General features: G+C 46.8%; 1 pseudogene; it reads left to right on the top strand.

Annotated features, from left to right (window-relative positions):
- The first annotated feature begins 16,687 nt into the window (after positions 1 to 16,687).
- On the top strand, positions 16,688 to 26,444 carry LOC121186785 (annotated as a pseudogene).
- The last annotated feature ends 482 nt before the right edge of the window (positions 26,445 to 26,926 follow it).

Below are 26,926 nucleotides of genomic sequence, written 5' to 3'. Positions count from 1 at the left end.
TGTTTAGGGTGGTTGAGAGTGTACATGGCTTGGTGTTTTAACCAGGGTCAGCTTTGACCGATCCTCAGGGGAGAAAGATAGAGACATGGGACCTTGTCCTACCCCCCCATTTGTGTGTACCCCGAGTCCAACGGTACCACCCTTGAGTCTCTAGGACTTAGGGTTCCGGAGTTATGAGCATTTGAAGATCCCCCATATAAGTGAGTTGGGAGAGTGAAAATTTTCCTAAGGGTGAGAGGCCAAAAGTGTTCCTCCAGAAAGTGTTTAGGAGCACGTTTCAGAACCTTAGGAGTGGTTTGGACCCCTCTTTTTGTGGTACTTTTTGTCAAGCTGAAGTTGGTGTTTAGGGTGGTTGAGAGTGTACATGGCTTGGTGTTTTAACCAGGGTCAGCTTTGACCGATCCTCAGGGGAGAAAGATAGAGACATGGGACCTTGTCCTACCCCCCCATTTGTGTGTACCCCGAGTCCAACGGTACCACCCTTGAGTCTCTAGGACTTAGGGTTCCGGAGTTATGAGCATTTGAAGATCCACCATATAAGTGAGTTGGGAGATTGAAAATTTGGGGTTTTAACCAGGGTCAGCTTTGACCGATCCTCAAGGGAGAAAGATAGAGACATGGGACCTTGTCCTACCCCCCCATTTGTGTGTACCCCGAGTCCAACGGTACCACCCTTGAGTCTCTAGGACTTAGGGTTCCGGAGTTATGAGCATTTGAAGATCCCCCATATAAGTGAGTTGGGAGAGTGAAAATTTGCCTAAGGGTGAGAGGCCAAAAGTGTTCCTCCAGACAGTGTTTAGGAGCACGTTTCAGAGCCTTAGGAGTGGTTTGGACCCCTTTTTTTGTGGTACTTTTTGTCAAGCTGAAGTTTGTGTTTAGGGTTGTTGAGAGTGTACATGGCTTGGTGTTTTAACCAGGGTCAGCTTTGACCGATCCTCAGGGGAGAAAGATAGAGACATGGGACCTTGTCCTACCCCCCCCCCCCCCCCCCCCCCCCCCCCCATTTGTGTGTACCCCGAGTCCAACGGTACCACCCTTGAGTCTCTAGGACTTAGGGTTCCGGAGTTATGAGCATTTGAAGATCCCCTATATAAGTGAGTTGGGAGAGTGAAAATTTGGGGTTTTAACCAGGGTCAGCTTCGACCGATCCGCAGGGGAGAAAGATAGAGACATGGGACCTTGTCCTTCCCCCCCATTTGTGTGTACCCCGAGTCCAACGGTACCACCCTTGAGTCTCTAGGACTTAGGGTTCCGGAGTTATGAGCATTTGAAGATCCCCCATATAAGTGAGTTGGGAGAGTGAAAATTTGCCTAAGGTTGAGAGGCCAAAAGTGTTCCTCCAGAAAGTGTTTAGGAGCACGTTTCAGAGCCTTAGGAGTGGTTTGGACCCCTCTTTTTGTGGTACTTTTTGTCAAGCTGAAGTTGATGTTTAGGGTTGTTGAGAGTGTACATGGCTTGGTGTTTTAACCAGGGTCAGCCTTGACCGATCCTCAGGGGAGAAAGATAGAGACATGGGACCTTGTCCTACCCCCCCATTTGTGTGTACCCCGAGTCCAACGGTACCACCCTCGAGTCTCTAGGACTTAGGGTTCCGGAGTTATGAGCATTTGAAGATCCCCCATATAAGTGAGTTGGGAGAGTGAAAATTTTCCTAAGGGTGAGAGGCCAAAAGTGTTCCTCCAGAAAGTGTTTAGGAGCACGTTTCAGAACCTTAGGAGTGGTTTGGACCCCTCTTTTTGTGGTACTTTTTGTCAAGCTGAAGTTGGTGTTTAGGGTGGTTGAGAGTGTACATGGCTTGGTGTTTTAACCAGGGTCAGCTCTGACCGATCCTCAGGGGAGAAAGATAGAGACATGGGACCTTGTCCTACCCCCCCATTTGTGTGTACCCCGAGTCCAACGGTACCACCCTTGAGTCTCTAGGACTTAGGGTTCCGGAGTTATGAGCATTTGAAGATCCCCCATATAAGTGAGTTGGGAGAGTGAAAATTTTCCTAAGGGTGAGAGGCCAAAAGTGTTCCTCCAGAAAGTGTTTAGGAGCACGTTTCAGAACCTTAGGAGTGGTTTGGACCCCTCTTTTTGTGGTACTTTTTGTCAAGCTGAAGTTGGTGTTTAGGGTGGTTGAGAGTGTACATGGCTTGGTGTTTTAACCAGGGTCAGCTTTGACCGTCCTCAGGGGAGAAAGATAGAGACATGGGACCTTGTCCTTCCCCCCCATTTGTGTGTACCCCGAGTCCAACGGTACCACCCTTGAGTCTCTAGGACTTAGGGTTCCGGAGTTATGAGCATTTGAAGATCCCCCATATAAGTGAGTTGGGAGAGTGAAAATTTGCCTAAGGGTGAGAGGCCAAAAGTGTTCCTCCAGAAAGTGTTTAGGAGCACGTTTCAGAACCTTAGGATTGGTTTGGACCCCTCTTTTTGTGGTACTTTTTGTCAAGCTGAAGTTGATGTTTAGGGTTGTTGAGAGTGTACATGGCTTGGTGTTTTAACCAGGGTCAGCTTTGACCGATCCTCAGGGGAGAAAGATAGAGACATGGGACCTTGTCCTTCCCCCCCATTTGTGTGTACCCCGAGTCCAACGGTACCACCCTTGAGTCTCTAGGACTTAGGGTTCCGGAGTTATGAGCATTTGAAAATCCCCCATATAAGTGAGTTGGGAGAGTGAAAATTTGCCTAAGGGTGAGAGGCCAAAAGTGTTCCTCCAGAAAGTGTTTAGGAGCACGTTTCAGAGCCTTAGGAGTGGTTTGGACCCCTCTTTTTGTGGTACTTTTTGTCAAGCTGAAGTTGATGTTTAGGGTGGTTGAGAGTGTACATGGCTTGGTGTTTTAACCAGGGTCAGCTTTGACCGATCCTCAGGGGAGAAAGATAGAGACATGGGACCTTGTCCTACCCCCCCCCATTTGTGTGTACCCCGAGTCCAACGGTACCACCCTTGAGTCTCTAGGACTTAGGGTTCCGGAGTTATGAGCATTTGAAGATCCCCCATATAAGTGAGTTGGGAGAGTGAAAATTTGCCAGTGTGAGAGGCCAAAAGTGTTCCTCCAGAAAGTGTTTAGGAGCACGTTTCAGAGCCTTAGGAGTGGTTTGGACCCCTCTTTTTGTGGTACTTTTTGTCAAGCTGAAGTTGGTGTTTAGGGTTGTTGAGAGTGTACATGGCTTGGTGTTTTAACCAGGGACAGCTTTGACCGATCCTCAGGGGAGAAAGATAGAGACATGGGACCTTGTCCTACCCCCCCATTTGTGTGTACCCCGAGTCCAACGGTACCACCCTTGAGTCTCTAGGACTTAGGGTTCCGGAGTTATGAGCATTTGAAGATCCCCCATATAAGTGAGTTGGGAGAGTGAAAATTTGCCTAAGGGTGAGAGGCCAAAAGTGTTCCTCCAGAAAGTGTTTAGGAGCACGTTTCAGAGCCTTAGGAGTGGTTTGGACCCCTTTTTTTGTGGTACTTTTTGTCAAGCTGAAGTTGGTGTTTAGGGTTGTTGAGAGTGTACATGGCTTGGTGTTTTAACCAGGGTCAGCTTTGACCGATCCTCAGGGGAGAAAGATAGAGACATGGGACCTTGTCCTACCCCCCCATTTGTGTGTACCCCGAGTCCAACGGTACCACCCTTGAGTCTCTAGGACTTAGGGTTCCGGAGTTATGAGCATTTGAAGATCCCCCATATAAGTGAGTTGGGAGAGTGAAAAGTTGGGGTTTTAACCAGGGTCAGCTTTGACCGATCCTCAGGGGAGAAAGATAGAGACATGGGACCTTGTCCTACCCCCCCATTTGTGTGTACCCCGAGTCCAACGGTACCACCCTTGAGTCTCTAGGACTTAGGGTTCCGGAGTTATGAGCATTTGAAGATCCCCCATATAAGTGAGTTGGGAGAGTGAAAATTTGGGGTTTTAACCAGGGTCAGCTTTGACCGATCCTCAGGGGAGAAAGATAGAGACATGGGACCTTGTCCTACCCCCCCATTTGTGTGTACCCCGAGTCCAACGGTACCACCCTCGAGTCTCTAGGACTTAGGGTTCCGGAGTTATGAGCATTTGAAGATCCCCCATATAAGTGAGTTGGGAGAGTGAAAATTTGCCTAAGGGTGAGAGGCCAAAAGTGTTCCTCCAGAAAGTGTTTAGGAGCACGTTTCGGAGCCTTAGGAGTGGTTTGGACCCCCTTTTTTGTGGTACTTTTTGTCAAGCTGAAGTTGGTGTTTAGGGTTGTTGAGAGTGTACATGGCTTGGTGTTTTAACCAGGGTCAGCTTTGACCGATCCTCAGGGGAGAAAGATAGAGACATGGGACCTTGTCCTACCCCCCCATTTGTGTGTACCCCGAGTCCAACGGTACCACCCTTGAGTCTCTAGGACTTAGGGTTCCGGACTTATAAGCATTTGAAGATCCCCCATATAAGTGAGTTGGGAGAGTGAAAAGTTGGGGTTTTAACCAGGGTCAGCTTTGACCGATCCTCAGGGGAGAAAGATAGAGACATGGGACCTTGTCCTACCCCCCCATTTGTGTGTACCCCGAGTCCAACGGTACCACCCTTGAGTCTCTAGGACTTAGGGTTCCGGAGTTATGAGCATTTGAAGATCCCCCATATAAGTGAGTTGGGAGAGTGAAAATTTGGGGTTTTAACCAGGGTCAGCTTTGACCGATCCGCAGGGGAGAAAGATAGAGACATGGGACCTTGTCCTTCCCCCCCATTTGTGTGTACCCCGAGTCCAACGGTACCACCCTTGAGTCTCTAGGACTTAGGGTTCCGGAGTTATGAGCATTTGAAGATCCCCCATATAAGTGAGTTGGGAGAGTGAAAATTTGCCAAAGTGTGAGAGGCCAAAAGTGTTCCTCCAGAAAGTGTTTAGGAGCACGTTTCAGAGCCTTAGGAGTGGTTTGGACCCCTTTTTTTGTGGTACTTTTTGTCAAGCTGAAGTTGGTGTTTAGGGTGGTTGAGAGTGTACATGGCTTGGTGTTTTAACCAGGGACAGCTTTGACCGATCCTCAGGGGAGAAAGATAGAGACATGGGACCTTGTCCTACCCCCCCATTTGTGTGTACCCCGAGTCCAACGGTACCACCCTTGAGTCTCTAGGACTTAGGGTTCCGGAGTTATGAGCATTTGAAGATCCCCCATATAAGTGAGTTGGGAGAGTGAAAATTTGTGGTTTTAACCAGGGTCAGCTTCGACCGATCCACAGGGGAGAAAGATAGAGACATGGGACCTTGTCCTACCCCCCCATTTGTGTGTACCCCGAGTCCAACGGTACCACCCTTGAGTCTCTAGGACTTAGGGTTCCGGAGTTATGAGCATTTGAAGATCCCCCATATAAGTGAGTTGGGAGAGTGAAAATTTTCCTAAGGGTGAGAGGCCAAAAGTGTTCCTCCAGAAAGTGTTTAGGAGCACGTTTCAGAACCTTAGGAGTGGTTTGGACCCCTCTTTTTGTGGTACTTTTTGTCAAGCTGAAGTTGGTGTTTAGGGTGGTTGAGAGTGTACATGGCTTGGTGTTTTAACCAGGGACAGCTTTGACCGATCCTCAGGGAAGAAAGATAGAGACATGGGACCTTGTCCTACCCCCCCCATTTGTGTGTACCCCGAGTCCAACGGTACCACCCTTGAGTCTCTAGGACTTAGGGTTCCGGAGTTATGAGCATTTGAAGATCCCCCATATAAGTGAGTTGGGAGAGTGAAAATTTGCCTAAGGGTGAGAGGCCAAAAGTGTTCCTCCAGAAAGTGTTTAGGAGCACGTTTCAGAGCCTTAGGAGTGGTTTGGACCCCCTTTTTTGTGGTACTTTTTGTCAAGCTGAAGTTGGTGTTTAGGGTTGTTGAGAGTGTACATGGCTTGGTGTTTTAACCAGGGTCAGCTTTGACCGATCCTCAGGGGAGAAAGATAGAGACATGGGACCTTGTCCTACCCCCCCATTTGTGTGTACCCCGAGTCCAACGGTACCACCCTTGAGTCTCTAGGACTTAGGGTTCCGGAGTTATGAGCATTTGAAGATCCCCCATATAAGTGAGTTGGGAGAGTGAAAATTTGGGGTTTTAACCAGGGTCAGCTTTGACCGATCCTCAGGGGAGAAAGATAGAGACATGGGACCTTGTCCTTCCCCCCCATTTGTGTGTACCCCGAGTCCAACGGTACCACCCTTGAGTCTCTAGGACTTAGGGTTCCGGAGTTATGAGCATTTGAAGATCCCCCATATAAGTGAGTTGGGAGAGTGAAAATTTGCCTAAGGGTGAGAGGCCAAAAGTGTTCCTCCAGAAAGTGTTTAGGAGCACGTTTCAGAACCTTAGGAGTGGTTTGGACCCCTCTTTTTGTGGTACTTTTTGTCAAGCTGAAGTTGGTGTTTAGGGTGGTTGAGAGTGTACATGGCTTGGTGTTTTAACCAGGGACAGCTTTGACCGATCCTCAGGGGAGAAAGATAGAGACATGGGACCTTGTCCTACCCCCCCATTTGTGTGTACCCCGAGTCCAACGGTACCACCCTTGAGTCTCTAGGACTTAGGGTTCCGGAGTTATGAGCATTTGAAGATCCCCTATATAAGTGAGTTGGGAGAGTGAAAATTTGGGGTTTTAACCAGGGTCAGCTTCGACCGATCCGCAGGGGAGAAAGATAGAGACATGGGATCTTGTCCTACCCCCCCATTTGTGTGTACCCCGAGTCCAACGGTACCACCCTTGAGTCTCTAGGACTTAGGGTTCCGGAGTTATGAGCATTTGAAGATCCCCCATATAAGTGAGTTGGGAGAGTGAAAATTTGCCTGTGAGAGGCCAAAAGTGTTCCTCCAGAAAGTGTTTAGGAGCACGTTTCAGAGCCTTAGGAGTGGTTTGGACCCCTCTTTTTGTGGTACTTTTTGTCAAGCTGAAGTTGGTGTTTAGGGTGGTTGAGAGTGTACATGGCTTGGTGTTTTAACCAGGGACACCTTTGACCGATCCTCAGGGGAGAAAGATAGAGACATGGGACCTTGTCCTACCCCCCCATTTGTGTGTACCCCGAGTCCAACGGTACCACCCTTGAGTCTCTAGGACTTAGGGTTCCGGAGTTATGAGCATTTGAAGATCCCCCATATAAGTGAGTTGGGAGAGTGAAAATTTGCCTAAGGGTGAGAGGCCAAAAGTGTTCCTCCAGAAAGTGTTTAGGAGCACGTTTCAGAGCCTTAGGAGTGGTTTGGACCCCCTTTTTTGTGGTACTTTTTGTCAAGCTGAAGTTGGTGTTTAGGGTTGTTGAGAGTGTACCTGGCTTGGTGTTTTAACCAGGGTCAGCTTTGACCGATCCTCAGGGGAGAAAGATAGAGACATGGGACCTTGTCCTACCCCCCCATTTGTGTGTACCCCGAGTCCAACGGTACCACCCTTGAGTCTCTAGGACTTAGGGTTCCGGAGTTATGAGCATTTGAAGATCCCCTATATAAGTGAGTTGGGAGAGTGAAAATTTGGGGTTTTAACCAGGGTCAGCTTCGACCGATCCGCAGGGGAGAAAGATAGAGACATGGGACCTTGTCCTACCCCCCCATTTGTGTGTACCCCGAGTCCAACGGTACCACCCTTGAGTCTCTAGGACTTAGGGTTCCGGAGTTATGAGCATTTGAAGATCCCCCATATAAGTGAGTTGGGAGAGTGAAAAGTTGGGGTTTTAACCAGGGTCAGCTTTGACCGATCCTCAGGGGAGAAAGATAGAGACATGGGACCTTGTCCTACCCCCCCATTTGTGTGTACCCCGAGTCCAACGGTACCACCCTTGAGTCTCTAGGACTTAGGGTTCCGGAGTTATGAGCATTTGAAGATCCCCCATATAAGTGAGTTGGGAGAGTGAAAATTTGCCTAAGGGTGAGAGGCCAAAAGTGTTCCTCCAGAAAGTGTTTAGGAGCACGTTTCAGAACCTTAGGAGTGGTTTGGACCCCTCATTTTGTGGTACTTTTTGTCAAGCTGAAGTTGATGTTTAGGGTTGTTGAGAGTGTACATGGCTTGGTGTTTTAACCAGGGTCAGCTTTGACCGATCCTCAGGGGAGAAAGATAGAGACATGGGACCTTGTCCTACCCCCCCATTTGTGTGTACCCCGAGTCCAACGGTACCACCCTTGAGTCTCTAGGACTTAGGGTTCCGGAGTTATGAGCATTTGAAGATCCCCTATATAAGTGAGTTGGGAGAGTGAAAATTTGGGGTTTTAACCAGGGTCAGCTTCGACCGATCCGCAGGGGAGAAAGATAGAGACATGGGACCTTGTCCTACCCCCCCATTTGTGTGTACCCCGAGTCCAACGGTACCACTCTTGAGTCTCTAGGACTTAGGGTTCCGGAGTTATGAGCATTTGAAGATCCCCCATATAAGTGAGTTGGGAGAGTGAAAATTTGCCAAAGTGTGAGAGGCCAAAAGTGTTCCTCCAGAAAGTGTTTAGGAGCACGTTTCAGAGCCTTAGGGGTGGTTTGGACCCCTCTTTTTGTGGTACTTTTTGTCAAGCTGAAGTTGGTGTTTAGGGTTGTTGAGAGTGTACATGGCTTGGTGTTTTAACCAGGGACAGCTTTGACCGATCCTCAAGGGAGAAAGATAGAGACATGGGACTTTGTCCTACCCCCCCATTTGTGTGTACCCCGAGTCCAACGGTACCACCCTTGAGTCTCTAGGACTTAGGGTTCCGGAGTTATGAGCATTTGAAGATCCCCCATATAAGTGAGTTGGGAGAGTGAAAATTTGCCTAAGGGTGAGAGGCCAAAAGTGTTCCTCCAGAAAGTGTTTAGGAGCACGTTTCAGAGCCTTAGGAGTGGTTTGGACCCCTTTTTTTGTGGTACTTTTTGTCAAGCTGAAGTTGGTGTTTAGGGTTGTTGAGAGTGTACATGGCTTGGTGTTTTAACCAGGGTCAGCTTTGACCGATCCTCAGGGGAGAAAGATAGAGACATGGGACCTTGTCCTACCCCCCCATTTGTGTGTACCCCGAGTCCAACGGTACCACCCTTGAGTCTCTAGGACTTAGGGTTCCGGAGTTATGAGCATTTGAAGATCCCCCATATAAGTGAGTTGGGAGAGTGAAAAGTTGGGGTTTTAACCAGGGTCAGCTTTGACCGATCCTCAGGGGAGAAAGATAGAGACATGGGACCTTGTCCTACCCCCCCATTTGTGTGTACCCCGAGTCCAACGGTACCACCCTTGAGTCTCTAGGACTTAGGGTTCCGGAGTTATGAGCATTTGAAGATCCCCCATATAAGTGAGTTGGGAGAGTGAAAATTTGGGGTTTTAACCAGGGTCAGCTTTGACCGATCCTCAGGGGAGAAAGATAGAGACATGGGACCTTGTCCTTCCCCCCCATTTGTGTGTACCCCGAGTCCAACGGTACCACCCTTGAGTCTCTAGGACTTAGGGTTCCGGAGTTATGAGCATTTGAAGATCCCCCATATAAGTGAGTTGGGAGAGTGAAAATTTGCCTAAGGGTGAGAGGCCAAAAGTGTTCCTCCAGAAAGTGTTTAGGAGCACGTTTCAGAACCTTAGGAGTGGTTTGGACCCCTCTTTTTGTGGTACTTTTTGTCAAGCTGAAGTTGGTGTTTAGGGTGGTTGAGAGTGTACATGGCTTGGTGTTTTAACCAGGGACAGCTTTGACCGATCCTCAGGGGAGAAAGATAGAGACATGGGACCTTGTCCTACCCCCCCATTTGTGTGTACCCCGAGTCCAACGGTACCACCCTTGAGTCTCTAGGACTTAGGGTTCCGGAGTTATGAGCATTTGAAGATCCCCTATATAAGTGAGTTGGGAGAGTGAAAATTTGGGGTTTTAACCAGGGTCAGCTTCGACCGATCCGCAGGGGAGAAAGATAGAGACATGGGATCTTGTCCTACCCCCCCATTTGTGTGTACCCCGAGTCCAACGGTACCACCCTTGAGTCTCTAGGACTTAGGGTTCCGGAGTTATGAGCATTTGAAGATCCCCCATATAAGTGAGTTGGGAGAGTGAAAATTTGCCTGTGAGAGGCCAAAAGTGTTCCTCCAGAAAGTGTTTAGGAGCACGTTTCAGAGCCTTAGGAGTGGTTTGGACCCCTCTTTTTGTGGTACTTTTTGTCAAGCTGAAGTTGGTGTTTAGGGTGGTTGAGAGTGTACATGGCTTGGTGTTTTAACCAGGGACACCTTTGACCGATCCTCAGGGGAGAAAGATAGAGACATGGGACCTTGTCCTACCCCCCCATTTGTGTGTACCCCGAGTCCAACGGTACCACCCTTGAGTCTCTAGGACTTAGGGTTCCGGAGTTATGAGCATTTGAAGATCCCCCATATAAGTGAGTTGGGAGAGTGAAAATTTGCCTAAGGGTGAGAGGCCAAAAGTGTTCCTCCAGAAAGTGTTTAGGAGCACGTTTCAGAGCCTTAGGAGTGGTTTGGACCCCCTTTTTTGTGGTACTTTTTGTCAAGCTGAAGTTGGTGTTTAGGGTTGTTGAGAGTGTACATGGCTTGGTGTTTTAACCAGGGTCAGCTTTGACCGATCCTCAGGGGAGAAAGATAGAGACATGGGACCTTGTCCTACCCCCCCATTTGTGTGTACCCCGAGTCCAACGGTACCACCCTTGAGTCTCTAGGACTTAGGGTTCCGGAGTTATGAGCATTTGAAGATCCCCTATATAAGTGAGTTGGGAGAGTGAAAATTTGGGGTTTTAACCAGGGTCAGCTTCGACCGATCCGCAGGGGAGAAAGATAGAGACATGGGACCTTGTCCTACCCCCCCATTTGTGTGTACCCCGAGTCCAACGGTACCACCCTTGAGTCTCTAGGACTTAGGGTTCCGGAGTTATGAGCATTTGAAGATCCCCCATATAAGTGAGTTGGGAGAGTGAAAATTTGCCAAAGTGTGAGAGGCCAAAAGTGTTCCTCCAGAAAGTGTTTAGGAGCACGTTTCAGAGCCTTAGGGGTGGTTTGGACCCCTCTTTTTGTGGTACTTTTTGTCAAGCTGAAGTTGGTGTTTAGGGTTGTTGAGAGTGTACATGGCTTGGTGTTTTAACCAGGGACAGCTTTGACCGATCCTCAAGGGAGAAAGATAGAGACATGGGACCTTGTCCTACCCCCCCATTTGTGTGTACCCCGAGTCCAACGGTACCACCCTTGAGTCTCTAGGACTTAGGGTTCCGGAGTTATGAGCATTTGAAGATCCCCCATATAAGTGAGTTGGGAGAGTGAAAATTTGCCTAAGGGTGAGAGGCCAAAAGTGTTCCTCCAGAAAGTGTTTAGGAGCACGTTTCAGAACCTTAGGATTGGTTTGGACCCCTCTTTTTGTGGTACTTTTTGTCAAGCTGAAGTTGATGTTTAGGGTTGTTGAGAGTGTACATGGCTTGGTGTTTTAACCAGGGTCAGCTTTGACCGATCCTCAGGGGAGAAAGATAGAGACATGGGACCTTGTCCTACCCCCCCATTTGTGTGTACCCCGAGTCCAACGGTACCACCCTTGAGTCTCTATGACTTAGGGTTCCGGAGTTATGAGCATTTGAAGATCCACCATATAAGTGAGTTGGGAGATTGAAAATTTGGGGTTTTAACCAGGGACAGCTTCGACCGATCCGCAGGGGAGAAAGATAGAGACATGGGACCTTGTCCTACCCCCCCATTTGTGTGTACCCCGAGTCCAACGGTACCACCCTTGAGTCTCTAGGACTTAGGGTTCCGGAGTTATGAGCATTTGAAGATCCCCCATATAAGTGAGTTGGGAGAGTGAAAATTTGTGGTTTTAACCAGGGTCAGCTTCGACCGATCCGCAGGGGAGAAAGATAGAGACATGGGACCTTGTCCTACCCCCCCATTTGTGTGTACCCCGAGTCCAACGGTACCACCCTTGAGTCTCTAGGACTTAGGGTTCCGGAGTTATGAGCATTTGAAGATCCCCCATATAAGTGAGTTGGGAGAGTGAAAATTTTCCTAAGGGTGAGAGGCCAAAAGTGTTCCTCCAGAAAGTGTTTAGGAGCACGTTTCAGAACCTTAGGAGTGGTTTGGACCCCTCTTTTTGTGGTACTTTTTGTCAAGCTGAAGTTGGTGTTTAGGGTGGTTGAGAGTGTACATGGCTTGGTGTTTTAACCAGGGACAGCTTTGACCGATCCTCAAGGGAGAAAGATAGAGACATGGGACCTTGTCCTACCCCCCCATTTGTGTGTACCCCGAGTCCAACGGTACCACCCTTGAGTCTCTAGGACTTAGGGTTCCGGAGTTATGAGCATTTGAAGATCCCCCATATAAGTGAGTTGGGAGAGTGAAAATTTGGGGTTTTAACCAGGGTCAGTTTCGACCGATCCGCAGGGGAGAAAGATAGAGACATGGGATCTTGTCCTACCCCCCCATTTGTGTGTACCCCGAGTCCAACGGTACCACCCTTGAGTCTCTAGGACTTAGGGTTCCGGAGTTATGAGCATTTGAAGATCCCCCATATAAGTGAGTTGGGAGATTGAAAATTTGGGGTTTTAACCAGGGTCAGCTTTGACCGATCCTAAAGGGGGAAAGATAGAGACATGGGACCTTGTCCTACCCCCCCCCCCCCCCCCCCCCCCCCCACCCCATTTGTGTGTACCCCGAGTCCAACGGTACCACCCTTGAGTCTCTAGGACTTAGGGTTCCGGAATTATGAGCATTTGAAGATCCCCCATATAAGTGAGTTGGGAGATTGAAAATTTGGGGTTTTAACCAGGGTCAGCTTTGACCGATCCTCAAGGGAGAAAGATAGAGACATGGGACCTTGTCCTACCCCCCCCATTTGTGTGTACCCCGAGTTCAACGGTACCACCCTTGAGTCTCCAGGACGTAGGGTTCCGGAGTTATGAGCATTTGAAGATCCCCCATATAAGTGAGTTGGGAGATTGAAAATTTGGGGTTTTAACCAAGGTCAGCTTTGACCGATCCTCAAGGGAGAAAGATAGAGACATGGGACCTTGTCCTACCCCCCCATTTGTGTGTACCCCGAGTCCAACGGTACCACCCTTGAGTCTCTAGGACTTAGGGTTCCGGAGTTATGAGCATTTGAAGTTTCCCCATATAAGTGCACCTCTAAAGAGTAGATCTCCACCAGAACAGATGGTGGCAGTAATGCACTTAACCTGAATGTCAACTACCAACAGAATTGCAGGAGAAGAAGTAATTATTGAAGTTCACCTGGGGTTCCCTTCTCATTATCTATGCACTGTTTACTTGCATTTCCAGTGAAGAAGAGTGGACTTTTCCCCGTTTCCAGAAGTTGGAGGTAAGTTTGATTTACTATGTGTGAAATGTTTGTTGTCTTAATGTAGGCTATGAACAACTTGGCTATGCTGGGGTTGAAACAGATATGGCAAAGTTTGCTAATTGAGGCTGTTAACAGTATGAAAGTCGAAACAGTTTCACCATGTCACTGCTATTGGAAAAAAAAACAGTTACTACATGGCAGTCACTGCCTGTATAAGTGAGTGAGTGAGTGACTAAGAAACACCATTAAATCAGCCACCCCTGTGTAAGCAATGGTCTCAGTCTGGCCACCCCTATGAAAATTGTCTGGCTCCGCCGCTGGTGAGAGAGGCCAAAAGTGTTCCTCCAGAAAGTGTTTAGGAGCACGTTTCAGAACCTTAGGAGTGGTTTGGACCCCTCTTTTTGTGGTACTTTTTGTCAAGCTGAAGTTGGTGTTTAGGGTTGTTGAGAGTGTACATGGCTTGGTGTTTTAACCAGGGTCAGCTTTGACCGATCCTCAGGGGAGAAAGATAGAGACATGGGACCTTGTCCTACCCCCCCATTTGTGTGTACCCCGAGTCCAACGGTACCACCCTTGAGTCTCTAGGACTTAGGGTTCCGGAGTTATGAGCATTTGAAGATCCCCTATATAAGTGAGTTGGGAGAGTGAAAATTTGGGGTTTTAACCAGGGTCAGCTTCGACCGATCCGCAGGGGAGAAAGATAGAGACATGGGACCTTGTCCTACCCCCCCATTTGTGTGTACCCCGAGTCCAACGGTACCACCCTTGAGTCTCTAGGACTTAGGGTTCCGGAGTTATGAGCATTTGAAGATCCCCCATATAAGTAAGTTGGGAGAGTGAAAATTTGCCAAAGTGTGAGAGGCCAAAAGTGTTCCTCCAGAAAGTGTTTAGGAGCACGTTTCAGAGCCTTAGGAGTGGTTTGGACCCCTCTTTTTGTGGTACTTTTTGTCAAGCTGAAGTTGGTGTTTAGGGTGGTTGAGAGTGTACATGGCTTGGTGTTTTAACCAGGGTCAGCTTTGACCGATCCTCAGGGGAGAAAGATAGAGACATGGGACCTTGTCCTACCCCCCCCATTTGTGTGTACCCCGAGTCCAACGGTACCACCCTTGAGTCTCTAGGACTTAGGGTTCCGGAGTTTTGAGCATTTGAAAATCCCCCATATAAGTGAGTTGGGAGAGTGAAAATTTTCCTAAGGGTGAGAGGCCAAAAGTGTTCCTCCAGAAAGTGTTTAGGAGCACGTTTCAGAACCTTAGGAGTGGTTTGGACCCCTCTTTTTGTGGTACTTTTTGTCAAGCTGAAGTTGGTGTTTAGGGTTGTTGAGAGTGTACATGGCTTGGTGTTTTAACCAGGGTCAGCTTTGACCGATCCTCAGGGGAGAAAGATAGAGACATGGGACCTTGTCCTACCCCCCCCCATTTGTGTGTACCCCGAGTCCAACGGTACCACCCTTGAGTCTCTAGGACTTAGGGTTCCGGAGTTATGAGCATTTGAAGATCCCCTATATAAGTGAGTTGGGAGAGTGAAAATTTGGGGTTTTAACCAGGGTCAGCTTCGACCGATCCGCAGGGGAGAAAGATAGAGACATGGGACCTTGTCCTACCCCCCCATTTGTGTGTACCCCGAGTCCAACGGTACCACCCTTGAGTCTCTAGGACTTAGGGTTCCGGAGTTATGAGCATTTGAAGATCCCCCATATAAGTAAGTTGGGAGAGTGAAAATTTGCCAAAGTGTGAGAGGCCAAAAGTGTTCCTCCAGAAAGTGTTTAGGAGCACGTTTCAGAGCCTTAGGAGTGGTTTGGACCCCTCTTTTTGTGGTACTTTTTGTCAAGCTGAAGTTGGTGTTTAGGGTGGTTGAGAGTGTACATGGCTTGGTGTTTTAACCAGGGTCAGCTTTGACCGATCCTCAGGGGAGAAAGATAGAGACATGGGACCTTGTCCTACCCCCCCATTTGTGTGTACCCCGAGTCCAACGGTACCACCCTTGAGTCTCTAGGACTTAGGGTTCCGGAGTTATGAGCATTTGAAGATCCCCCATATAAGTGAGTTGGGAGAGTGAAAATTTGCCTAAGTGTTAGAGGCCAAAAGTGTTCCTCCAGAAAGTGTTTAGGAGCACGTTTCAGAGCCTTAGGAGTGGTTTGGACCCCTCTTTTTGTGGTACTGGGGTCAGCTTTGACCGATCCTCAGGGGAGAAAGATAGAGACATGGGACCTTGTCCTACCCCCCCATTTGTGTGTACCCCGAGTCCAACGGTACCACCCTTGAGTCTCTAGGACTTAGGGTTCCGGAGTTATGAGCATTTGAAGATCCCCCATATAAGTGAGTTGGGAGATTGAAGATTTGGGGTTTTAACCAGGGTCAGCTTTGACCGATCCTCAAGGGAGAAGGATAGAGACATGGGACCTTGTCCTACCCCCCCCATTTGTGTGTACCCCGAGTCCAACGGTACCACCCTTGAGTCTCTAGGACTTAGGGTTCCGGAGTTATGAGCATTTGAAGTTCCCCCATATAAGTGAGTTGGGAGAGTGAAAATTTGGGGTTTTGACCAGGGTCAGTTTTGACCGATCCTCAGCGGAGCAAGATCATGGGACCTTGTCCTACCCCCCCATTTGTGTGCACCCCGAGTCCAACGGTACCACCCTTGAGTCTCTAGGACTTAGGGTTCCGGAGTTATGAGCATTTGAAGTTCCCCCATATAAGTGAGTTGGGAGAGTGAAAATCTTCCTAAGTGTGAAAGGCCAAAAGTGTTCCCCCAGAAAGTGTTTAGGAACACATTTCAGAGCCCTAGGACTGGTTTGGACCCCCCTTTTTGTGGTACTTTTTGTCAAGTTGAAGTTGGTGTTCACGGTTGTTAAGAGTGTACAGGGCTTGGAGTTTTGACCAGGGTCAGTTTTGACCGATCCTCAGCGGAGCAAGATAGAGACATGGGACCTTGTCCTACCCCCCCCTTTGTGTGCACCCCGAGTCCAACGGTACCACCCTTGAGTCTCTAGGACTTAGGGTTCTGGAGTTATCAGCATTTGAAGTTCCCCTCATATAAGTGAGTTGGGAGAGTGAAAATTTGGGGTTTTAACCAGAGTCAGTTTTGACCGATCCTCAGCGGAGAAAGATAGAGACATGGGACCTTGTCCTACCCCCCCATTTGTGTGCACCCCGAGTCCAACGGTACCACCCTTGAGTCTCTAGGACTTAGGGTTCCAGAGTTATGAGCATTTGAAGTTCCCCCATATAAGTGAGTTGGGAGAGTGAAAATCTGCCTAAGTGTGAAAGGCCAAAAGTGTTCCTCCAGAAAGTGTTTAGGAACACATTTCAGAGCCTTAGGAGTGGTTTGGACCCCCCTTTTTGTGGTACTTTTTGTCAAGACAAAAGCTGCTTCCCAGTTAAAGCACCAGCTTCCCCAGTTGTAGCATGATTACCTTTTCTAGTTGTTACTTGTTACTTGTTACTGTTATTTGAGTTGAAATAGATGTACTTGTTAATTTCAGACTCTTCCTTTGGTCTCGTAAAGCCTGTGTGGAAGCCCATAACAACACTGTGATTTTGGTATGATTGGGGAGAAGGCACAGGTTCAGCATGGTAGATTTTCAGATGTCCAAAGGTCACAGCATTATGGGCCATATTCTTTGAAGGAGGCAGCTTCAGAAAGAGGCCACATCCTCTGCGCTCAGGTTTTTACGTGGCTCACATCAAGACCGGAGTGAACTATGTGGAATAATCATTATGTGTTTGTATTTAGATCTACCCACTGCAGAGGAGCTGATGAGGCCCATCCGCCCAGAGAGGGACCATATCAGAGGGTTCACCCTCCAGCCTATCTGGTTAGGACTAAGTCTTTGAGTTATTCATAGTGGTGGGCCGTTATCGGCGTTAACGTGCTGCGTTAACGTGAGACTCTTAACGTGCGATAAAAAAAATCTCGCCGTTAATCTATTCTCAAAATTGGGTTGGGAGCTGGGTCTATACTCACTGACTTTCACCTTGATATTTTAGCGCGGATGTATACCTAGCCGAATTGCATTGTGGGGGGGCGAGAACGACTTGTCAACATGGATGCAGCTTTGAAGCCACCGGGTTTGCTTGGGGGGAAATTTATTTTTAAGAAGCTTCCCGATGGAAACCTCGACAAGAGTAAGGTTGTTTGCACCTTGTGCAATGCGGAATTAGTATACTGTAGGAGTTCTACCAGTCTTAAGTACCACCTAAACGCAAAGCATCCCCTTGCTAATTCCTCGGAAGATGCCGGCCCAAGCACTGTAGTAGCGCATACGAAGCGCCGTCAAGCTACTTTGTTTGAGTGCAACCGAGGCAAGCCCGTCAGCACAGCCCTCTCAGCCAGGCTAACTAATCTCCTTACTCAGTGGATTGCCACCAGCTGCCGGCCCATCAGCGTGGTTGAAGATGGTGGGCTCGAGCTTGTTCTCCAGACGGCTACAGGTGACCCGTCTTACAAACTACCTGCGAGGCGAACTATTATTAGGAGAATACACGACCAGTACACCGCAGAGAAAGCCGCAAAAGATGAGAAGATGGTAGAAGCTAATTGTGTAGCACTGACTGGGGACCATTGGACTTCTGTCAACAACGACAACTACCTCGGCGTTACTGTACACCTCATCGATGCCAGCTGGGAACTGCACTCCTTCGCTTTAGGTAGGTATGCGTTAAACTGTAATTTTAAATTACATAGTTTAATTATTGAGCCTATTAAATACCACGGCATCCGAATTACCACCACATTATGTTTGCTTTTTTTTACGATTGCTAATACTAGTAGTGAACTTATTCTGATCTACTTTGTCTGTCCGTTAGGTGTGATGAAAACAGAGGAGCGTCGCCATGCGGAAGCGTGTGCCAGGCAGTTTCTCGACATCGCTAATCAGTGGGGGATAGCTGACAAAATTAGCACCATTGGAACTGACAGCGCGCCTAATATGTTGGCAGCAGGGAGGATCCTGCCATTCGAGCATTTGCCCTGTGTTGCGCATGTTGTACAGAGAACAATTTTAATGTCACTTCGGGAAGGTGGCTTTGATGGTACACTGGCCAAGTGCCGTAAAGTGGTCGGACATTTCAAACACAGTCCGGCCAACTCAAACGAGCTGAATGTCCAGCAAGCCTCCCTTGGACAAGCTGAGGAGCCACTCGTGCAAGATGTTCCAACACGTTGGAATTCCACCCTTGAGATGATCAAGCGCGTGAGGCGCAACAGAAACGCACTGCACACAATGCTGTCTCAGCAGAAACACAATCTGGCCCTCCCAACAAATGCTGAATATGAGAAGTTGGCAAAGCTAGAGGAACTATTGGAGCCATGCAGGTATGGTCTACAAAAATAGCATGTTCATGAATTGCCATACAAGTCCTTTTAAATGTCACTTTGTATGCTATTTAAGAAACACATGCCCTTAAATGTAATGTGATTAAGAACTTTAAAAATGTGTAATCTGAGTTAAATGAATGTCAATTATTTATCCTCTGTTACTTTCTGTCTGTGTGTGTGTCTCTGTCTGTGTAGGTACATCACTGAGCTCCTTGGTGGGGACAAGTATGTATCCTGCTCTGTGGTTCTACCTGCCCTGTGCCACCTTCAGCACGCGATGAAGATCTCAGATGATGATCCTGCATATATTGTAAGATTCAAGGCTGCCTTCACCAAAGACCTCAACCAGCGGAAGGAGAAAATAAATCTGGAATGGCTTAAGGTATAGACTGGGTAGACTGACAAGAAGATAACTGTATTGTTTGACCATCATGGACTGTTAAGTAGATCGGTGAATGAATATATGAATGAGTCATGAAGAAATATTTAGGTTGGATTTGGAAAGTGACATTTTCATCAATCAATAATTTATTATTTTTTATTCATCAAAGGTGGCGACTGCTTTGGATCCACGATTTAAGGACCTCAAGTGCCTGCCCAGAGCAGACAGGGAGCCAGTGTGGGCATTGCTAAGAGAGTTGGTGAAGGGAGAAAAACCTGCTCTGCAGCCATCAGGGGAGGAGAACCCTGAGCCACCCAAGAAGAAAACAGCCCTGCTACTGATGGGATCATCAGACTCAGAATCAGATGAGGAAACACCAGAAGACAATACTGTGGAGAGGTACAAGGTAGAGCCCAGTGCCAGTCTAGACCAGTGTCCACTGAAATGGTGGTCAGAGCACACTGCTGTTTATGGTAAGATGGCCCACATTGCCCGTAAATACTTGGGGACTCCTGCCACAACTGTTCCATGCGAGAGACTTTTTTCTTTAGCAGGGCATATTGTGCAGAAGAGGAGATCTAGTTTGTCACCAGAAAATGTGAACAAGCTGGTCTGCCTGAGTGACTGGTGGAAGAAGGAGAAATAGAGCTTGGACTGGACTTGGACCTCTTATGTAGGCTTACAGTAAAATTCATGTGTTACTGAATAAACTGTTTGTAAACACAAGTATGTCTTACTGAACATGATTTATTTTCATCAAGAATCAAACGACATTCTCAAGCAGTTAGTGATGCATTTTGGAAACAGGAGATGAGCCCCTGGTCTAATGTGCCACCTGGTTTAAAAACGATTGTCTAAGACTTAGTTTTAATCATTATTTAGGTAGCACACATATTCTGAATGCCTTCGGTAAAATTCAAATGAGCCATTTTAATCTAGATTAATCTAGATTAATTTCATGATTACATTGAGATTAATCTAGATTAAAAAAAATAATCTATGCCCACAACTAGTTATTCAAAATGGTCACATCACAAAACATTATTTTGATCATTCACAGGTTGGTCCAGTTTTCACATAAAGTATCTCAGATTGGTGGATTTTCAGATTTGGGGACATTATGCACTCATGTCAAATCATCAGCAGTCTAATCTTGATAACTCAGTTGTCCACATAAATAGGGGCCCAGGGCCTTGCTCAGTCTGTAATTCAAATTCAAGATGTATCCAAGACTTTACAGTTTGAAGTCTGTGAATGAGATTTTTTTGGATATAATTTCAGTTTAAGATGAGTTAGAATCAGAAGCTGAAAACACTGGCTAAAGTTCAGTATTTAATTAGCACGAATGAGAAGCTGTACTCGCAGTTGAAGGCTCAGCAGGCAAAGACTAAAGCCAACGAGGAGGCCATGTTTAAGGAAAACCAGAGGCTGCTGAGTGAGCTGGATTTCACAAGGTGGGTTCAGGGTACATTATTGTTTGTACGTGTCTACAAAATAAAAATTTCCATTCAAAATGAACACTGGCCCAATTAGGAAACTTTACACATGGTTTTTAAATGTTTTTATGGTTTTGGTTTACCAGGGAGCAGCTGCGTAAAACCCCAAGGCCTGTGGGAAATATCTGTTTGATGGATCACACTCAACGCATTGCAGACTTGTTAGCTCAAATACATACATTTCAGGTAAGTCCCACTATCACTGAATTACTGTTTGAATGGCAATCTGTTTCAGCCCCATCACTTATCTCTTATAAAAATATGTGTCTGTGTGCAGAGGAATGAGGCTAAGCTGTCTGAGGGCATTCACAGACTGAAACAGGAGAAGCAGGCTCTGGAGGTAGACCTGCAGCTGATGAAGAAAGAGAGAGACCTGGCTAAAGCCAAGGCCATCTCCACTTCAGGTAAGACTGGATACAAGACAGGGCTCGAGGTGGAATGACCACTGAAAACTTGGATGTTAAAAGATTAGAAGCAGATCCCAGTTTTTATAAGACCCTTTTTTTTTCTGTGTGCATAAGTGATCTTTGTACAACATGTATCCATCCTAAATGTGCCAGGTGATAAGACCTTTGAGATACGTGTATTGGAGGACAAGCACCGAGAGGAAGTGTCAGCTTTGAAGAAGAAGCTGCAGTGGTTTGCTGAGAACCAGGAGCTGCTGGACGGAGACGCTGGCAGACTGAAGGCTGCTACAGCAGAGATAAACCAGCTCAAAGAGCAGGTGAGGCTGAGCAGTCACATGATGTTTATATACTAATTCTCATTTCATTTACCTTCAGGATATGATATACAAAGTCTTCATTTCACTGGGTTATCACGTCAGTTCATAGTGTTTATGTGTAGGGTTGGAAAAAAGAATACAGTGGCTTCAGGAAGTAACTTTTTGAACACTTTATTTTGTTGTAGATTGAATTGTACATGAATAAAACTTCCGTTTTTGCCCATCAGTAGACACTCAGTAACCCATAGTGAAAACGTGCTTTTAGAAATTTTGAGAACATGGTCAGGTGCATCCTCTTTGCTTTCATTATCCCCAGGATGAGTCTAGGACTCAGTTGGAGTCCCTGAATGGAACTGATTGAACATACTGAAGTACTTCAGTTATGATTAATTATTTTTTTCAAATAGCTGTATGACAATTGTTAGAAAGCTTCAGCACCCCCGTGTGCGATCACGTGATGCGACGTTGACGTCATCGCGCGACGTCCCTGTTCTGCCGCGACAAGGACGCGCATAATCCGAAGGCAGTGTACTTCGATAGTTAATAGTCAGTCTATAACGCACATAATCCTGATAGTACCTGCAGTTCCAGCCGCTGATGTTTCCAGTTTCAAGTCGCTGATGAAACGTGAGTGTTGCTGTGTCGTATCGTTAAGTTTGTTTACTTATTACCGAGTCGCTATGCTAGTTAGCACTGTGTATTTGTCCGCCGCACGTCGCGGCGTCGTAAGGCTGCATGAAGTTCACTCGTGTATTTACATGTCGGTTCATTTCTATGTGAACAGTAAAGTTATGTGGCGTTATATTGAAAGAGGGAAATGAGAGGAGGTTGTATGTTTGATGTAGAACTTTATTTGAGCCCATGTTAAGTTGTTTATATTTTTTATGTGCTCCTTAGTTGCATTTAATGAGGCGGTATAATGTGTGTGTGTTGATGAATTAGCTGAATGCTGTTTTATTGCTTATTTTAGACTACTGTGATGCTGTGAACATCAAAGAGCAATAAATACAGCTGGAGCACCGTTCCAAATCCTGTACTTCTTTACCTGTGTCCTGACCGACACAACATCTTGTCTGCTGTTGAACATTTGAGTAATCAGCGTACCAGCTTCCTACCTAACAACAATGTAACAGGTAAAAGGGGTTTCTCGTAGTGAGAATCACCACCTGAATCTGCAGCTCCCTCCTGCTTTATGGAGCTTTATGGTGAGTGTCAGTTCATTGTTTAACTGTCTGACCCACAACTCTACTGTTCTGATTCAGTCTCACCGTTCTCGGGCAGCTGTTTTCAGCAGAAGCTGTAAAAAAAAACCACTGTCCCAACACCTGCTCAGCATCAAACAGATACAGTAGAGGCTGAGTTATTGTATCGGTTAAGATTTGCCTTTGGTACCTTAAACCATCTCCCAGAAGGTAAAGGCTCATAGAGTGATTGCAGTGACTGGTGTTCTTTCCTCTCTATAATCTTCACTTTGTACAAGACGTAATGTTTGGTGGAATTAACAGCACCATCCGTGCTCCTCCTCTGCTTGGATGCAAACTGCCTGGGATCCAACACTGGATTAATCTGAGCTCCAAGCAGGGAAACAGTGTATTTTTTAGGTTTGTTTGTTTGTTTGTTTTTTTCCAGAGTGCTGGGACAGTGTGTGTGGGTCCAGTGCCTGCTGAACACAAATGCATTCTGTAGTGTTTTGTCATCACCAGCTGTAAAAGGAGCAGAAACATTGTGCTATCAGCTATAATGTGGAGCTGAAAGACAGTTTACACATTCTCAGTCTAACCTTGTGTGCTGTGTTGGAGATAACAGGTCGTCCTTATTTCAGGTGGAAAAACTGAAAATGGAGGTGGGCAAAAGAAGCAGCGAGCAGCCCCGAAAGACAAAAGAGAAATCGGTGGAAACAAAGAAGATGCAGGACCTGGAGAGACAGGTTTCTCACAACAAACAAACAAACAAGCCCCTCCTCCCTCACAGGTTTATGTCTCTTCATAGTTTAAAGAGTCTTTCTCTCTTTACCAGGTGAAGGAGCTGGAGAAGATACTAAGACACAGAAACCCAAACTCCCTGCCTGCTCTTATCTACGCCGCAGCCAGTGCTGGAGGCGAGGAGCACGCCGACGCCGCTAAGACGTCTCGGCCCGGCCGCATCACCACTCTGCTGGAGCGGAGGATTCAGCGTCTGGAAGTTGAGCTGGAGAACCGTGATAAAGAGGCCAAGCACAGTCTGAGGACCATTGAACAACGGTTCCACAGAGTGAAGGTACATTTTGTCAACATTGTAATATCTGAGCTGTGTGGTAGTAACTTGCCAGTGTTTACTCAACAATTAAAATATTTTAGTGTTATCAAAGCAGCATTTTGTTACACTTATATCTACAGCACAATAGAGTGGGCAAAAGGCGTGGAGGTTTGAAATGAGATAAAATAATAACACAAAAATGAAAAATAAATTCCATGAGAGTCTTCCAGTAACTGGATGTGCTTTTGTGTTGCTTTGTGTAGCTGCACTACGAGCAGCAGATCTCAGAGCTGGAGCAGCAGCTGGAGCAGAAACAGCAGGTTGAAGCAGCAAACTCAGCACCTGAGACAAAGCCGTGGATGTCACAGGTTCAAACTCTGGAGGAGGAGCTACAGCGGGCGAAGGAAACCCACCAAGAGGAAGAAAAAGCCCTTCACAGCCAGTTTGAGTCTCTTTAGCAGCAGCTCGTAAACAAGGTAGGTTAATAAAAACTGTTACAGTAGCTCTAGCACGCTGTTACAGGCTGGTCTGTGGTGTGACAATGAAGGGTTTGTTAAACACAACCTTTAGAGAGAAAAGGTTGAGAGAAATATGACTATAAATATTCTTTTTTTCTGACTTGAATCGGATTAGGCAAAAGCCAAATCTTACCTGCCCGTGCAACCTGATTGTAAACCCCTCCCCCTGCAGGTCCAGCTGAGTCCAAGCCGACACCAGCGTCAAACCGAGGCAGCGTTCGGAGTTCAGATAGAGCGGTTGAACCACGAGCTTGCTGCCAAAACGCAAACCATTCAGGAGCTGAGCCGCACCGTGGAGAGGCTGCAGAAGGAGAGGAGGAGCATGCTGTCCATCCCCAACCCACGAGCAGAAACCCATTCTACAGAGACCAAATGGCAGCCAGGCCCAACAAAGACGCCCTGCTCTGCTACTGCGAGAGAGACATGTGGAGTGGAGGAAACTTTCCCAGCTGCTCAGTATGAGAAGACCTACCAACCCACTGTCTTTGCAGGTGTGGACATTTTGTTATGGTCAGCTTTTACATGCTTCGATGGATACTGTGCCCTGACATTAAAAAGGAAAGGCAGAATGACTAAACAGCTGAATGAGATATAAGATATTTGGATATTTCATTTTAATGTTGTGTCCCTTTGACAGGGAGTCACATCTCTGAGGTTCTGCAGGAGAGCGAGGCTCTGAGGCAGCGCCTGGAGCTGCTGCAGCTGCAGAGTGAGCAGGAGAAGGAGGCGTTAAAGGCTGAGGCTGCGCAAGCCAAGGAGGAGCTCTGCAGGTATGAGCTTCTGTGCGAACACGTAGATGTTTTTCCTGCAGAGCATCAGTGTGAGTGGCACATCAGGAAATAATGTGGTCTTTTAGGCTGAAGGAGCAATCTGCAGAGCAGCTGTCCTCTATGAAGGCCGAGCACCTCAGGGAGTGAGACCAGCTGCGTATCACCCACGCCCTGGAGCACTCGTCCTCAAAGGTTGCTGAACAGGCCAATCAGCTCAACACTCAGGAGGTACAGCAGAGGATCACTAACCAACCAGGCTCATTTCCACATCATGAAATCCTGAACATGTTTCTGTTGCTTTAAACTTTACATGTACCTGCAGATAATGATGAGACATTTGCAAGACCAACTAAAAGAGCTGCAGGGAACTAAAGAGGCACTGGCAATATCCAGGACCCGAGAGAACGCTTTGCAGAAGCAGGTGAGCAGGAGGTGGAGAGTTGGGGATGGTTCACACAAAAAAACATGTTCTGGCAAAATAAAATCTGTAGACTCCAAGCACCAGATTCACATCAGAATGCGCTTATGAAATGACAACACTATGTGCAACATATTTAAATGAAAGTAAAGTAAGAAAAAGAAAATGTGAGGGAATGGGGGAGTTTGAGTGCATTAGCAGCATATTTTAGCAGCTGTAGCACCAGCTGGGAATATTCTTTTCTACAGAGGTCTAAAGTAGAAAGATCGTTCAGAATCAATATTTCCAAACATTTGGTATTTTGGTTTATAGTCTGTAACTCAAAGCTGCAATGTGTTTCCACACCTCTTCACACTTGGACCCAGTGCATTTGCAGATATGGGTGTTCCTGAGGTTTTCAATTCAATTCAATTTTATTTATATAGCTCCTTCCACAATCAAAATTGTCTCAAAGCTCTTTACAGAGACCCAGAGTCTGACCTCAGAGCAAGCACTTAAGGCGACAGTGGCAAGAAAAAACTCCCTGAAGATAGAACAGCTAGGAATGGAGGAGAGGAGGAGAAATGGCAATGGACAATGTTAGAGGGTCAGCATTTAGATTACAGTTAGTGGATAATGTGTGCTCTGTCTCTATTTCAAAATAAGTGTGTATCTGTTGCACTGAATTATCATGTTTCATTAGATCCAAGAGGGAAAAGTTAATTATTTTGGTTTGTATTTTTTTTTCTTATCATTTTAACATGAAGTCACTGTTTCCACCTTGTGTGTAGCTGACCAGACTGCTGAAAGAGCTGAAGGAAGCTAAAGAAGCTCAGAGCCCTGAGGTGAAACTCCTTTGTGGCCTGGAGAGGAAGATCCTCAACATGGAGCTCAGACACCAGCACAGAGAGAAGGAGCTGAAGCAGGTACCCAGGCCACAGACCTTTACCTTTACCCTGTAATTGCTTGCTGCTTTATGAAAAGTCATTTTTTAGGTGCTTTTTGGGGCCGTTTTGGAGCTTTTTCTCTACAGAAACTCAACAAGCTATGACACAGAGCTTCCCATAACCTGCCTGGTTTTTCACAGTGTTTTACAAACAGGCTGCCATACATTTGCTTATCAAATGAAAATTAAATCCACCAATTTGCTCATCGCTTGCTCCTGGAAATGTCACATGGTGTTGAAAGTACCAAGCCTACTCCCCACCATCTTACCTCAGTAACTGTGCCTGCAGGTGATTAGTGGGTCATGGCAGGTGCTGGAGGCTAATCAGCAGGAGCACTGGAAGCATCTGGCTCAGGAAAAGAGCAGAGAGCTGGAGGCTTTCCGTGTGGAGCTCGATTCCATCCTGGACATTGTGAGACACCTTCAAAGACAAGGAGTGGTGTTTCCCACTCCTGACCCCCCACCCCCATCACAGCCCTCCCTCAGTTAGATCTGACTCGTAGAGGCCAGTGAAAGCTTGTGCACTGAAGCCAAAGACAACAAAAGCAATACTCAGTGTCTCAGCCTGAGACTTGGTTCAGGTGAAAGGACTCTCCTTTGACAGGCAGTGTCAATGGACATTTCTTTCTGTTCCAGACCAGTTGCAGACTCAACATTAGCAATAATTCATGTTTACATAACAAACAGACATAAGGCTACAAGCTGCAGAAACATTTGAAGCTGTGGCTCCTTAAGGAAAAAAAAACAGATTGTCTTAATACATATACAAAAGCTACTTTTTTATTTAAATTATTGAAACTTATTTAAGGTGTAGTGAAAATAAAGGGTTTTTTTTTTTCAAGTGTCGTCTATGATTTATTGTATTCAGTTAATCTCAGAACCTCAGTCCTGACAGTGTAAACTGTTTAAGCAGTTTAATCCCCAGATTCCCCTTAATCTTAACGCAGAGGATTTATAACATCAGTGCAGTGATTTAGGACACAGGGAACATTTATT

Source organism: Toxotes jaculatrix, chromosome 9, assembly GCF_017976425.1.
Source record: "Toxotes jaculatrix isolate fToxJac2 chromosome 9, fToxJac2.pri, whole genome shotgun sequence".
Lineage (NCBI taxonomy): Eukaryota > Metazoa > Chordata > Actinopteri > Toxotidae > Toxotes > Toxotes jaculatrix.
The sequence above is the reverse complement of the archived record's forward strand: the minus strand, read 5'-3'. Positions and strand labels throughout refer to the sequence as shown.